Source organism: Cetorhinus maximus, chromosome 3 (assembly GCF_964194155.1).
Source record: "Cetorhinus maximus chromosome 3, sCetMax3.hap1.1, whole genome shotgun sequence".
In the NCBI taxonomy this organism is placed as follows: Eukaryota; Metazoa; Chordata; class Chondrichthyes; order Lamniformes; family Cetorhinidae; genus Cetorhinus; species Cetorhinus maximus.
Window position 1 is genome coordinate 52,021,575 of NC_135881.1, and position 15,564 is coordinate 52,037,138.

At 42.0% G+C, this 15,564-nt stretch overlaps 1 protein-coding gene across 2 annotated transcripts in view; it reads right to left on the bottom strand.

The window, feature by feature from the left end:
- The window catches only part of spag6 (sperm associated antigen 6), a 217,176-nt gene that overhangs the window by 195,351 nt on the left and 6,261 nt on the right, over positions 1–15,564 (bottom strand). The window lies entirely within an intron of this gene.

The following is a 15,564-nucleotide window of genomic DNA, read 5'->3' on the forward strand; positions in this document are numbered from 1 at the left end:
GTAAAGAAAGAAACAAGACAAGACCAACCCAGCAAAACAAAAAAAGGGGAGAAAAAGAACAACACATAAAACAAGATAAAGGCAGAGGTTATGATCTAAAATTGTTGAACTCGATGTTCAGTCTAGAAGGCTGCAGAGTGCCGAGTCAGAAGATAAGGTGCCGGTCCTCGAGCTTGTGTTAAGCCTCACTGGACACTGTAGCAGCCTATGGACAGAAAGGTCAGCATGGGAGCAAGGGGAGAATTTAATGACAAGCAACCAGAAGCTCAGGGTCATGCTTTCAGACAGAACAGAGGCATTTAAAAAACCGGTCCCCCAGTGTGCATTTGGTCTCTCCACTGTAGAGGAGACCACATCGTGAACAGTGAACACAGTATACTAAATTGAAAGAAGTACAAGTAAATTTCTGTTTCACTTGGAAGGGGCGTTTGGGGACTTGGATGGTAAGAAAGGAAGAGATGAACGGACAGGTGTTACATCTCCTGCGCTTGCACGGAAAGGTGCTGAAGGGAAGGGAGGGTATGTTACAGGTGACTGAGGATTGAGCTTGGCACAACACTGTGCTCTTCTTCCATCACCTCCACCTCTGTACCCACTTCTTAAACCAGGAGTCTTTCTCCCACTTAATGAGAACCCTTCACCATTCTCCCTCCACCTGGACCCCTCCCTCTGGCCTTTTACCCTCTCTATATTTTTTATTGAAAACTGCCAGCGTGACATCAACCATCTCAATTTCTCAACTCCTCTCACTCACCCTTAACCAATCTCACTCTGAACTTGCTGCACTCCATTCCCTTTGGTTCAACCCTAACATCGTCATCAAACCCTCTGACAAGGGCAGTGCTGTTGTTGCCTGGCATACTAACCTCTACCTTGCATAGGGTGAACTCTCTGACTGTATCCTGCTCTCATCATGAACTGGAAAACTTCATTGACTTTGTTTCCAATTTCAACACTTCCTTCGCCTTCACCTGGTCCATCTCGGACTCTTCCCTTCCTTTTCTCAACTTCTTGGTCTCCATTTCTGGAGATAGCCTATCTATTAATATTCACTACAAACCCACGGACTCCCACGGCCATCTCGACCACACTTCCTCGCACCATGCCTCCTGCAAGTACTCCGTTTCATTCTCACAGTTTCTCTGTCTCGGTCACATCTGTTCTGATGATGCAACCTTCCACACCAATACTTCCGATATGTCTTCCTTTTCCCTCAATCAAAGAATCCCACCCAGTGTGGTTATTAGCGCCCTCCACCATGTTTGATCCATTTCATGCTCTTCAGTTCTTACCCCTTCCCCCCTCCCAGAATGATGATTGGGTCCCTCTTGTGACTTTCCATCCCACCAGCCTCTGTATTCAACAGATCATCCTCCAAGATTTCTGCCAGTCTCAGCATGATGTCACCACCAAACACATTTAATCCAGATGTGAGGTGATGCACTTGGGCAAAACAAACAAGGCACGGGAATACACGATGAATGGTAGGACCCTGGGAAGTAACAAGGATCAGAGGGACCTTGGTGTGCATGTCCACCCGTCCCTTAAGGTAGCAGGACAGGTAGATAAGGTGGTTAAGGCGGCATATGGGATACTTGCCTTTATTAGCCGAGGCATAGAATATAAGAGCAGGGAGGTTATGCTGGAACTGTATAAAACGTTGGCTAGGCCACAGCTAGAGTATTGCGTGCAGTTAGATGTGATTGCACTAGAGAGTGCAGAGGAGATTTACCAGGATGTTACCTGGGCTGGAGAGCTTTGGTTAAGAAGAGAGATTGGATAGACTGGGGTTATTTTCCCTGGAGCAGAGAAGATTGAGGGGGCACATGAATGATGATTATGAGGGGCATCGATAGAGTAGACAGGAAGGAACTTTTCCCCTTGGTGGAGGGATCAAAACCAGGGGGCATAGATTTAAGGTAAGGGGCAGGAGGTTTAGACGGGATGTGAGGAAGAATTTTTTCACCCAGAGGGTGGTGGGAATCTCAAACCCACTGCTTGAAAGGGTGGTAGAGGCAGATACCCTCATAGCATTTATGAAGTATTTGGATGTGCACTTACGATGACATGGCATACAAGGCTAAGGGCCTAGTGCTGGAAAATGGGATTAGAATAGTTAGGTACTTGTTTGACTGGCGCAGACTCGATGGACTGAAGGGCCTTTTTCTGTGCTGTGTTTTTTCTATGACATCTTCCCCTCATCTCCCCTTTCAGATTTCCAAAAGGACCATTCCCTCCACGACGCCCTAGTCCACTCCTCAGGTCACCCCTAACACCCCTTCCCTTCTCTACAGCACCTCCATGCAAGTTCAAAAAATGCAACACCCGTCTGCTCATCTCCTCCCTTCTCACCGTCCAAGGCTCCAAACACACTTTCCAAGTGAAATAGCGATTTACCTGTACCTCTTTCAATTTAGTATACTGTATTCACTGTTCATGATGTGGTCTCTTCTACACTGGGGAGATCAAATGCAGACTGGGGGGACCGCTTTGTGGAACGCCAGTATGCAAGCGTGATGCCGAGTTTCCAGTTACTGCTCATTTTAATTATCCACCTTGCTCCCATGCTGGCCTTTCTGTCCATGGCCTACTACAGTGTTACTGCCTATATCTTATCCTATGTGTTATTTTTCCTCCCTTTTTTTGTTTTGCTGGGTTGGTCCTGTCTTGTTTGTTTCTTTCTTTATCCCTTCGTGCTATGTTCAGATGGTTGCTATGTAGCCATTCACGCTTCATTTGGATATAACTTTTGTTTCTTTACCATATCCATTACCAGTCTCCTTTGTTTGTTCTTTAATTTTACCTGCCCTCCACCCTATCACAGACCTTCTCCTTTGTTCTTCCTGCCCCTCCCACCTTCCACTATTTAAAAACTCTTACATCTCCATCTTTCTCCAGTTCTGATCAAAGGTCATCGACCTGAAATGTGGCAGATGCGGTGAGCCATTCAAACGTTCATTGACTTCGGCAGGACCAGAAGATCCTGCCAGCAAGAGGGGCCGGAAAATTCCGACGATTAGCTCGGTTTCACTCAGCTGCCTGACCTGCTGAGTATTTTCAGCATTTTTGTTTTTATTTCAAATTTCCAGTATCCACAGTATTTTGCTTTTGTATTCATGTCCCCAGGTTTGACCCCTGCTCTGTAATGTGATAACTGATCTCAACCAGAGCTTTCATAGGAATATTACAATTCTCCTCATCCATGGAAGGGAAAAAAATTCAGCCAAGACTGTTCTTCAGAAGAACATAAGAACTAGGAGCAGGAATAGGCAATTCAGCCCCTCGAGCCTGCCCCGCCAATCATTGTGATCATGACTGATCTCATTTTGGCCTCAACTCCAATTTCCCACCCTCTCCCCATAACCTTTCAACCCGTTACTAATGAAAAATCTGTCTATCTCCTACTTAAATTTATTCAGCGTCCCAGCATCCACTGCACTCTGAGGTAGTGAATTCCACAGATTCACAACCCTTTGAGAAAAGGAATACCTCCTCATCTCTGATTTAAATCTACCATCCCTTAGCCTAAAACTATGGTCTCTCATTCTAGAATGCCCCACAAGGGGAAACATTCGCTCCACGTCTACTTTGTCTATCCCCTTTAGCATCTTATATACCTCAATTAGATCTCCTCTCATCCTTCTAAACTCTAGCGAGTATAGGCCTAAACTGCTCAATCTCTCCTCATAAGACAAGCCCCACATCTCTGGAATCAATCTAGTGAACCTCCTCTGAACCGCCTCCAGTGCAACTACATCCTTCCTCAAGTAAGGGGACCAAAACTATGCACAGTACTCCAGGTGCAGTCTCACCAATGCCTTGTACTGTTGGCAACAACATTTCCCTATTTTTATACTCTATTCCTTTAGCAATAAATGCCAAAATTCCATTTGCCTTCCTTATTACCTGCTAGGTACTAGTATGTTAGTACCTGCATACTAGCTTTCAGCGATTCATGCACGAGGACACCCAGATCCCTCTGCACTGAAGCATTCTGAAGTTTCTCTCCATTTAAATATTAAGTCGTCTTTTTATTCTTCCAACCAAAATGGATAACCTCACACTTATCCACGTTAAACTCCATCTGCCAAATTTTGGTCCATTCACCTAACCTGTCCATATCCATTTGTAAATTTCTTATTTCTTCCTTGCAACTTACTTTCCCACCTATTTTGGTGTCATCGGCAAATTCAGCTATAGTACATTCTATCCCTGAATCCAAGTCATTAATATAGATTGTAAATAGTTGGGGCCCCAAGGACTGAACCCTGTGGCACCCCACTAGTTACAGCTTGCCATCCAGAAAAGACCCATTTATCCCGACTCTCTGCTTCCTGTTGGTTAGCCAATCCTTTTTCCATGCTAATATATTACCCCTAACTCTGTGTGATCTTATCTTATGTATTCAATAATGATTCCCCCTCACTCCGGTTATGAAGGTAAATATGAACATCAAGTACAAAAATACTCATGGTCAAACAGCATGCAGATATTCATGAGAATAACAGTCAATTTACCACAGTATTAGAGTGCATCTCATGGACCTATATTTAATCAGTTAACTCCTTTAGGAGAAATAGGGAAGAAAGAAAATTTCCAAAAAGAAAACAACAATCAAGCCTAAGGCTGTACTACTTGAAGTGTAAAGAATTGTTTGGGTTCCTTTCAGTTCACTCATATCTTAGAGTTGAGAATAGTGAGTGTGAATCCTACCAATGACTCCAATGTTGTGTCACCTGAAACTATCTATTCAGTACCTTCAAAATATTTCTGGTCAGCATATAATAAAGCATCTTCAATCATTAAGCTACAAGCCAACCAAGGTGCTAATTTTCTTGAACTGAAGTTTTTCCCCTCTGCCAACAACAAAATGTGGTAAATTGTGAAGCCAATCTGTCAGAAACAAGGTAAGGTGCTGCATTGCAAGAGAATTAGAATTTAATCTGTCATCACTGGAGAAAAGAAGACTGGGAATATACGATCTGGATCTGTACAGTTATAAAATGTATACATAAGGCTGACACTAAGCTTTCTTAAACCTGTTTCGTGCCTATGTATTTGTGAGATGTACTTCCTGTGAGCACCACTCCCCACTGGGAGCCAGATCACAACGTACCTCTTTAGTCTAAAAATGATTACATGAAGATTTAATTTATAGCAGTTAAGTGAAATTTAACTAGTATAAAATTGTTTTGAAGTTGTAGTAATAAATCAGTCACATTATGTCAAGGTTTTCATGTCATGTGGTTCAGTTGGTAGCACTCTTGACCATTTGAGCACAACAATCTAGGATGCCACTCCAGTGCTGTGGGAGTGCTGCACTTTGAGGTGCTATCTTTCGGATGACACCTTAAACTGAGGCTCATGTTCCCTCTCAGGTAAAAGAAATCCAGTGGTACCATTTTGATGAGAAAGAGAGTTATCCCCAGTTTCCTGGCCAATATTTATCTCTTAATATCAGAAAAAACATATTATCTAGTCAATATCACATTATCATCATAGCCACATTATAGGAAGGATGTGATTGCACTGGAGAAAGTGCATAGGAGATTTACCAGGGTGCTGCCTGGGCTGGAGGGTCTGAGATTTGAGGAAAGATTGGATATGCTGGGGCTGTTTTCCTTGGAGCAACGAAGGTTGAGAGGAGACCTGATAGAGGTATATAATGATTATGAGGGGCATAGATTGGGTAGATAGAAAAGCACTTTTTCCATTAGTAGAGGGGTCAATAACCAGGGGGCATAGATCTAAGGTAAGAGGGGAGTCGAGGAGAAATTTTTTCACCCACAGGGTGGTGGGAGTCTGGAACTCACTGCCTGAAAGAGTTGTTGAGTCAGAAAATTTGTAACATTTAAGAAGTATTTAGATATTCACAGTGTTGCCATAGCCTCCAGGGCTATGGGCCAAGCACTGGAAAATGGGATTAGTGATCTTTGTTGACTGGCCTCCATCTGTGTTGCAAACGACTATAAGCAGAATTTTGCCCTTGATGCGTGCGCAGGCCCCACCGGCTCGGTGGCAGGCGGGCAGCCGATTGCCGCCGCCGAAACGGGCCCCCCCACCATTTTGAGTGGGCGGGCCAATTAAGGCCCACCTAGCGTGTCGCCCGACGGGAAGCGCCATGCGCTTCCTGTGCGGGCAGGGGGGATTCCCCAACTGTCACAGTGCGCTCTTCTGCGCATGCGTGCGAAAGAGCACACATCTCCCTGAGGCAAAGTGCTGCCTCAGGGAGATCACTGAAAGGCTGGCAAATATAAAAAACAGAACAATAAAAAATTCATTAACATGTCCCCTCATGTAAAAATGTCACATGAGATGAGACATGTTAATGAAATAAACAAAAACTTTATTCAACGTTTTTAAAACTGCTATCAAACCTCATCCCGCCACTGGATGAGGTTTGTAAAAAAATCACTTACCCGCCTGCCCGTTGGGCCCGTGTGCCGAAAGTTCGCACGGGCCGCTGAAAATCCTGGTCCATAGAAGAGTTAAGGGCCTTAACGAGGCTTTTAATTAATGGCGGGCGCGCGTCCCACTGCCTAGCGTGCCCGCTGACAGAAATATCACAATGCCACACTGATGTCGGGACGCTCGTGCGACGTCAGCGCACAACATTTTAAGCGCTGGCGTGCAGGCTCCGCCACCCCAAACGCCAGCCTGAAGATTCTGCCCTACGAGTCTATACGGTTTGTGGCAGTTTGATGGTGTCCAAAGTGGCTGCTGTATTTCCTATATTACAACAGTGAATATACTTGAAAAAGTACTGCATTGGTTGTAAGCACTTTGGGACATGTGGTTGTCATGAAAGGCACTACATAAGCCCAAGTCTTTCTTTCTTATCATCTGCAAAATTTCTGCTCATAACTGTTCAGCATTGAGCATAGAAGTAGGTCATACAGTTCTTGAATGTCGCCCCACGTCTACTGTTCAAAAATGTCTCATGAAGCACTTGAAATTTACAAATGTGCCATACCACAAACCCACAATTTACATAGCAACATAGGAGCAGGAGCAGGAGTAGACCACTCTGCCCATAGAGTCTGTTCCATCATTCAATTAGATGATAACCGCCGGCTATCTTAAATTCATCCATCCACTTCGGTTCCATAATTCTCAATAATCTTGCTTGACTTATCTTAATATTATAAGTAGCAGCCAATAAATTACCAAATATTTTGGCCTTCTTATGGAAGGAATAACTGAATCTAGGTTTGTTATAAGAAACAGATCTACGAAAAGGAGAGCACTTGAACTTGGAAAAAGGTTACACTGGTCAGGTTGCTTTGCATGAAAGGAGACCCACTTGATGAAACAAAAATGTGTATCCAAATGTAATAATGAATCCAGAATTAATTGTGGTTTTTCTCCTTAGAATTAAAAAATTTTGGACCCTTCATTTAGTCCTGAACAATCAACTTTACTTTGATGGGAACTGTATTTTGTCTGTAGGCTGACTAAATCATGAGTAATAGAGTTCACTTTATAGTAAGTAGAGATGCTATTTACTTCAAATAAAAAGCATAAGCACCACCCCACCTCCCTCCCACTACCACGCTCTGTTGACTGTCATTCTCTATGTATACTAACTTCTTTAAATCTAAATATATTGTTTGATTTCTCTGGATAATTGAAAGAACTCAAGTGCTTTTAACTCCCCAACTGAGGGGATCGGGGTTATGCAGGGCAAAACTATCTTTAAGATATGGCTGACCAAGGCCCAAACCACATTAGTTTCCATTTACTAGTTGTTGTCCGGTGGTATCGTTCAATCAAAAATTGGGAAATAATTCTGTCTCTGACTTCCTGTAAATGTCAACCACTCTTTTTTTCTCCTGTCTTGCTCTCTATCTTGCTATTTTTCCTCTATTTCCCTCTGTAACTTGCTATTTTTCACACTTTCTCTGCATTACTCTGAATGGCACACTTTATCTCACATCCTATCTGTTTGTCTGCAATTCTCTTTCTCGTTATTTCTCTTTCCTTCTTTCTGTAGGAAAAATAGGTACAGGCACCTGATTCTATTTTATCATTATGACAGTGACATGTTTGCTATTTCAACGGAGTATCTCTTTTCCAAAATTAATCTGATATGGTAGGGAAAATCTAGGTTTTAGACGAGGGAAAGGGAACAAGGTTAACAAAACTCTTTGATTAGGAAGACAAGACTTAACTGAAATGACTAATGAGAAAATCCTAACAGAAGCAAAAGAAACAGACTTTGTGGAAATGAAAGGTAAAAACACTGGGCAGAATTTTTCCCACGTCAGGGGGTTCGGCGGGAGCGGGCAGTGGCAGTCACGGGGCTGACCGCTGCCCACAATCAGCTCCACACGGCCATTTTACGCGGCCAGGCCAATTAAGGCCCACCCAGCGCAATACACAAGCGGTAGCTGCCTCAGGAAGGTTGAAGTGCTTTTGAAAAAAAAATGAATGCAATAAAAATTTAATAAAACATGTCCCCTCATGTGACTGTGTCACATGAGATGGGACATGATTTTATTTTTCAGAAAAACTTTTTATTTAATTCGTAAAAGCTTTAGGAAACCTCATTCCGTTTATGGATGAGGTTTCCTAAAAAACATAAAGGCCGCTTGGCCTTTTCGCCTGCCCGCCAACCATAAGGTTGGACGGGCAGCATAAACTTGACATTAATTACTTTGCAATGGCCTTAATAGGCCTATCAATTATCGGCGGGTGCGCAGCCGACTCCACACACGCCCGCCAAATGAAACATCGCGAGACAGCGCGATGGTGGCGGGATACACACACCTGATGTCATTGCGCTTCTTTTTACATGCCGGCATGTCAGGCCCACCCCCACACGCCGACTGAGAAATCCTGGCCGCTATTTCAGAAGGGATAAGGAATATCAAAAGTTTGAAAGAAAACCGTGAAAAAAAGAATAAGGGTGAATATTTCAAAAAAATGAAGTCTCCAACAAGAGAGAATCTAACCTTCACCCCTTGACTTTCAACGGCATTACCATCACTGAATCCCCCACTATCAACAACATGGGGGTGACCATTGATTAGAAATTTAACGGGGCTAGCCATATAAATACTGTGGCTACAAGGGTAGGTCAGATGCTAAGAATCCTGCGGCAAGTAACTCATCTCCTGATTCCTCAAAGCCTGCCTACCATCTACACGGCACAAGACAGGAGTGTGATGGAATGCTGTCCACTTGCCTGGATGAGTGCAGCTCCAACAACACTCAAGAAGCTTGACACCAACCAGCACAAAGCAGCCCGCTTGTTTGGCACCACATCCACAAACATTCACTCCCTCACCACTGACGCATAGTGGCAGCAGTGTGTACCATCTACAAGATGCACTGCAGGAACTCACCAAGGCTTCTTAAGCAGCACCTTCCAAATACACGACTGTGACTATCTAGAAAGAAAAGGGCAGAAGATACATGGGAACGCCACCACCTACAAGTTCCCCTCCAAGCCACTCACTATCCTGACTTGGAAATATATTGCTGTTCCTTTACAGTCGCTGGGTCAAAATCCTGGTACTCCCTCCCTAACAGCACAGCAGGTACACCTACACTACAATGGACTGCAGCGGTTCAAGAAGGAAGCTCACCACCACCTTCTCAAGGGCAATTAGGGATGGACAATAAATGCTGGCCTAACTAGCGACGCCCACATTCCATGAGTTAATAAGAAAAATGGACTGAGTGGTATATGCATGGGCAAAATATTCAAACAAAATTGAAGCTACAAACATTAATAAATATGGAGGGTCACAATATTGTAGCAATAACATAACTTTCTACTCTTGCATCGAACCTATGTTAAAGATTAGCACCCCGGACTGGATAAACATCAAGTTCAGTGAAATGAAAAGGCCTCTAGCCGAATTAACTAGGCAAAATAGTTAGCAAACAGGTCAATAGAACAGCAGTGGGAAAACTTCAAATATGCGATAGATAAAATTCATGGCTGGTGAAAGAAGTTGAATTGTGGAGGATAAAGGTATTATAGCAATATTAAATATTTTGCATCTTTTTTTTACACACAATGGTGGAGGTTAGAAATAGGTAAACAAAGGAGGATGTGGAACAATTGATAGAGCTAACTGCAGAAATGAAATTAATTTATGAAAAAAGCAGCATAGCTCAAGCTGGGCCCTGATGATATATACTCTAGGTTGATGAAAGGTATCAGGGAGGAGATAGCAGAGGAAGTGGCTACAATTGCTTGATTCATCCTAAATATGCAAATTGTGTAGTTCAGCTGGAGAGTAATCAGTGCATTATTTGATCAAGGGAAAAAAATGATAAACCAGGTTATTAAAGAGCAGTTAGGCTCTAACATCAGTTGTGAGCAAATGCTTATGCAGTAAGCCATCAGTAATGAACAAATGGTGCTTGCCATTCATTACACTTACAGCTGCCCACAGACTTTGTGGGCTTTTGTGTGCCAACTTAGAGCAATTAGAGATCTGTTGCAGCATGGGGTTCTGGACCCTGTATGAACAGGGCTAGCAACAGCATGTCTCCTCAACCAATCAGATTGAAGAATCTTCACTGACCCATGCTGAGTAAACCAGGAAGAATATTCATAACAGCACTGCAGGTGTACCTACACCACATGGACTGCAGCAGTTCAAGAAGGCAGCTCACCACCACCTTCTCAAGGGCAACTAGGGATGGGCAATAAATGCTGGCACAGCCAGCGAAGCCCACATCCTGTGAATGAATATTAAAAAAATACTCAGATAAGAGGGAAAGAAAAATGGGTTTAAGTGAGATAAAGAAAAGAGACAAAAAGAAAAACTTTTTTAAAAAGCCTATGGAGTAAAAGGGACAGTAGCAGCATGCCTAAGGAATTGGCTGACAGTAAACAAAGAATAATGGTGAACAATTGTTTTCAACTGGAGGAAAGTATATAGTAGGGTTCTTCAGGGGTCAGTGTTAAGGCCTCTGCTTTTCTTAATACATTAATGGCCTAAACTTTGGTATTCAGCGCACAATTTCAAAATTAGCAGATGACACAAAACTTGGAAGTATGGTGAACTTTGAGGAGGAAAGTGATAAACTGCAAAATGACATAGATAGGTTGGTGGAATGGACGGACAAGTGGCAGATGCAATTTAATGAAAAAAAGAGTGAAGTGATTCATTTTGGTAGGAAGGACAAGGAGAGGCAATATATGGTTAAGAGTACAATTCTAAAAGGGGTGCAGGAACATATATGTGCACAAATCATTGAAGGTGGCAGGGCAAGTTGACAAATTGGTTAATAAAGCATACAGAATCCGGGCTTTATTAATCAGGGCATGGATTAGAAGTTATGATAAACCTATATTAAACACTGATTCAATTATTAAACACTGTTCTGGGCTTTAGGAAGGGTGTGAACGCATCAGGTAAAGTACAGGAAAGATTCACACAAATGATTCCAGGGATGAAGAGCTTCAGTGAATTGTAAACACTGGGCTATTCTCCTTGGAGAAGGGCAAATTAAGAGAAAATTTGAAGAGGTGTTCAAAATCATGAGGGGTCCATACAGAGTAGATAGGGGGAAATTGTTTGCATTTGTGGAAGGATCAAGAACCAGAAGACACTGATTTAAGGTAATTAGCAAAAGAAACAAGGGGAATGTTAGGGCAATGTAAAATGTTTTTACATTTTTACATAAGTGGTTAGGATCTGAAATGCACTGCCTGAAAGTGTGGTAGAGGAAGATTCAATTGTAACTTTCAAAAGGGAAAAAATTTGTAGAGTTACATGGAAATGTAGGGACTAGGTGAGTTTCACAGTCCGAATGACCTCCTTCTGTGCTCCAACCATTCTCAGATTCTACGATTCAGTTTTAAAAATCTCCAATAATAACTAAAAGCTGATGGAATGATACTCAATACTTGTAAAAGTAGATTTTCAGTGCTAGAGACATTGATTAGCAGTAATTAAAGTTACCGCACCATTAGAAATTCACTTATACTTAAAAGTACAAGCCCACTTATTTCTAGCGTTTAATGCATAAGTATTTTCAACAGCTTCACGGTCCTTATGTGCTTCAATGCCAAATCTCTCAACAAGTTAACAGTGCAGCAAAGCTTGAGAGCAGCAAAGCAAATTGAACTTCCTGATTCCTGTGTTTAACTGCACCTGTGAAGTTCCCACTGCTTCACCATTATTTTTGGGCCTTTGGCTGGGATTTTCCGGCCCCACCATGGCGGAACCTGCCACAGGGGATGCAATGGGCCAGCCAAAAGTCCTTTGACTTTCAGCGGGACAGGAAGATCCCGACGGGCAGGTCTGGAAAATCTCAGCCTTAGAATCCGTACTTTGAGATTAAACTAGAAAATATTTGTTAAAGGCAAGTTGTGTTTAATAAAATTGCTAGAATTTGAACTAATAACAGTTTGATTTTATAGGAATTAGGCCGGTTGGCCAAGTTAAGGAAATACAATAAATGTAATGCACATAGATTTTCAGAACTCACTGATGAGGTATCTCAAAAGAGACTCATTAGGAAAATACAGGCATAAGGCTTAAGAGAAAATATAGCAGTAATGATAGATGGTTGGTTGAGGAACAGAAAACAAAGAATTAAAGTAAAAGAAGAATGGATGGAAATGCTGTATCCCAGAGGTATGTTCTGAATCCACTTTTAGTCTCAGCATATGTAAAGATATATATTTAAACTTGGGTACAGAGTGCACTCTCTCAAATTTGGTCCCACTGATAAAAGAATGTTCTTTGAAAAGCTTTAAGAAGGCATACACCAGTTTTCAGAGTGGTCAAATACAACTTGAAACAGAGGAGTGTGAAGTAACATTGTTTGAGAAAAAACAGGAATAGGATTATGCATTTATTGGAAAGACTTTGAAAGGTGTGCATGAACAGACCAAGCGACTGAAACATATAATTTGCTGGAAGTAGTGTTTTTTATGTATCTGATTTCCATTTGTTTTATTATAATGTTTCAATTATTTCAGACAACCACTAATTATGAATTCTCTCTTATTACCAAACTCCCTTTCATTGAGTTAGTGTATCTAGGATACCAGACACTTGATACAATATGGTGTTGTGATATAATGGGGAAAAAAAGACAACAATCAGTGAGAGGGGCGAAATGGCAAACTACATCCTATTTTTAGAAAACTAGGAATTGATTGGAAGCAGGCATCTTTTTAGATTGAGATAACCTCTACGTTTGTTGACCTGACCAAGGCCTTTGTCACAGTCAGCTGTGAGGGCTTATGGGAGGTAATGGAGAAATTTGGCTGCCCTGAGAATTCGTCATAATGGTTCAACAGTTCCATGGTGGCATGCTTGGGTATATCCTGGATGATAATGAGTCCTCTGACCCATTCCCAGTCATTAATGGAGTTAACCAGGGCTGCATGCTAGCGCCAATCCTCTTCAGTATGTTTTTCTCTGCAATGCTCTCAGATGCCTTCCATGAAGGTGATTCTGGCATCGAAATCAGATATCGCATGGACCTGAAGCTGCTCAATATCAGACCACTCCAGACAAATACCAGGGTCTCCAAGGTCATAATTCATGATTTCATTTGCCAATGTACATTAGCTGCCAGTTGAAAGCTGGACATGCAACATAGCACAGATTTGTTCTCCAATGCACGTGACAACTTCAGCCTTACAATTAGCATGAAGAAAGCCTGCTCCAGGAAAGCCCTAACTTGAGCCTATCTTGTCCATGACGAAAACCTGTCAGTAGTGGATAAGTTCACTTGTCTTGGCGGCACATTCTCTCAAGCTGTCTATATCAATGGTGCAAAAATTCCCAAAGCAAGTGTAGACTTCAGCAGACTTCAAACATCAATCAGGGAATGAAGAAGAGCAAGCCTGCCTACAAAACTGAAAGTTTATGAAGCAATAGTCCTGCCCACTCTGTTTTACATGTGAAACTTGAACTGGATACCAGAGTCATGCCAAGACTCAATCACTTTCACTTGAGCTGCCTTGAAAGCTCATGATGATCAGATGGCAGGACAAAATGCCAGACACTGAGGTGCTTACTCAAGCTGGCATGTCAAGTATCCACACCATACTGAGACAGTCACAGCTGAGTTGGCCATAGAGCCAGAATGCCTGACACTTACTTACCAAAGTGAGTCTTCTATAGAGAGCTTTGAGTCTGGGGTGCGCTCTCATGGTGATCAAAGGAAGCGCTGCAAGCATACTCTGAAGGCTTCACTTAAGAATTTTGATATCGACTCCAAGTCCTGGGAGAAGCTTGCCGAGGATCACTGCACCTGGCACAACCAAAGAAAAGAACAGTGTGCCTCCTTTGAAAGCAAGTGCATATCAGAGGCAGAAAAAAAATTCCAAGGAGAGGAAATCCCAAGCCAGCAGTTCATTCAAAACTCAATTGGCTGCGGTATCCTGTCCTATTTTCACCAGAACCTTCTAGGTGCAGATCAGCTTTAGCAGTCACCTACATATCCACTGGAACCCTACCAAATACTCCTGATGATGAACATGGTCATTTTTGCCTTGAAAGACAAACAACATATACATTTACAAGCTCAGTCATTTGGTCATTATCTACCTCAACCAGTTCATCTAACTCTACGTGACATTTAAATTTTACAATAGTACATTATTCCTGCTGAAGTTACACAAGAAGTAGATGCGCATTCACAAGTGATGATTCTTAGATATAATCAGACAGTGCTTTTTGTGATACTGACCACTCTTCTCTTCATTTCCCATCCCAAATCTAGATAAATGCTTTCAATCTTGACAAAATGAAGGATCATGTCAAGTTCACAAGAAATAAAGATTAAAAATGATACCAAATTAGGAGGAATGCAAACAACAGAAAACAACTTATCAAGCATAGATGGACATAGATAGGGGTGGGATGCTGAGCTAAAGAGAGGTTACCATTTAATTATGAACAAAAACAAGCAGATTAGGAAAACATCATAAAGAATGACAATTTAAACCAAATTCTATTAATCAACAGAGCAAAACACAATACAGGAACAGAATTTAAGGGTAATGGAGCAATCAAGCCATCAGTACTAATTGAAGCAAACAGGATCTTGGATTGTGTAGCCAAAGCAATAGAGTACAAAACTCAGGAAGTGATTCTAAAATTGCACAAATCACTGATCCAGTCCAACCGGGAAGTATTGTGTATAGGTCTAATCACTATTGTAAGACATCTAGGCATTGAAACCAAGGCTCAATGATCTTTCACATAGTCCCAGATCATACAAGAGGCCATGGTCTCAGAATTAGAAGGCAGAGGACAAAAAACTATTTAGATTTAACTAATGTATGCAATGAACTTACAAAGTTGGTAATGGGGTGGAGGGGGATGGGAGGCTGGTGTTTGTACCATCAACTTCAAGAGAGAGTTCAGGAGCTGTCTACAGAAAAGATTGACAGAGAACAATGACAGATATGGAATCTGATAGTGCAGAGACACAGGGACTGGCCAGGAAGATCACAATTTAGCCCTTTTTAGTCATGTGCATTTCTGTATATTCCATATAAGCCCTCTCCGATACTCATAAAATCTACTTCTTAGACTTTAGTCACTTGTCAGAATATTACCATCTTTGACATGC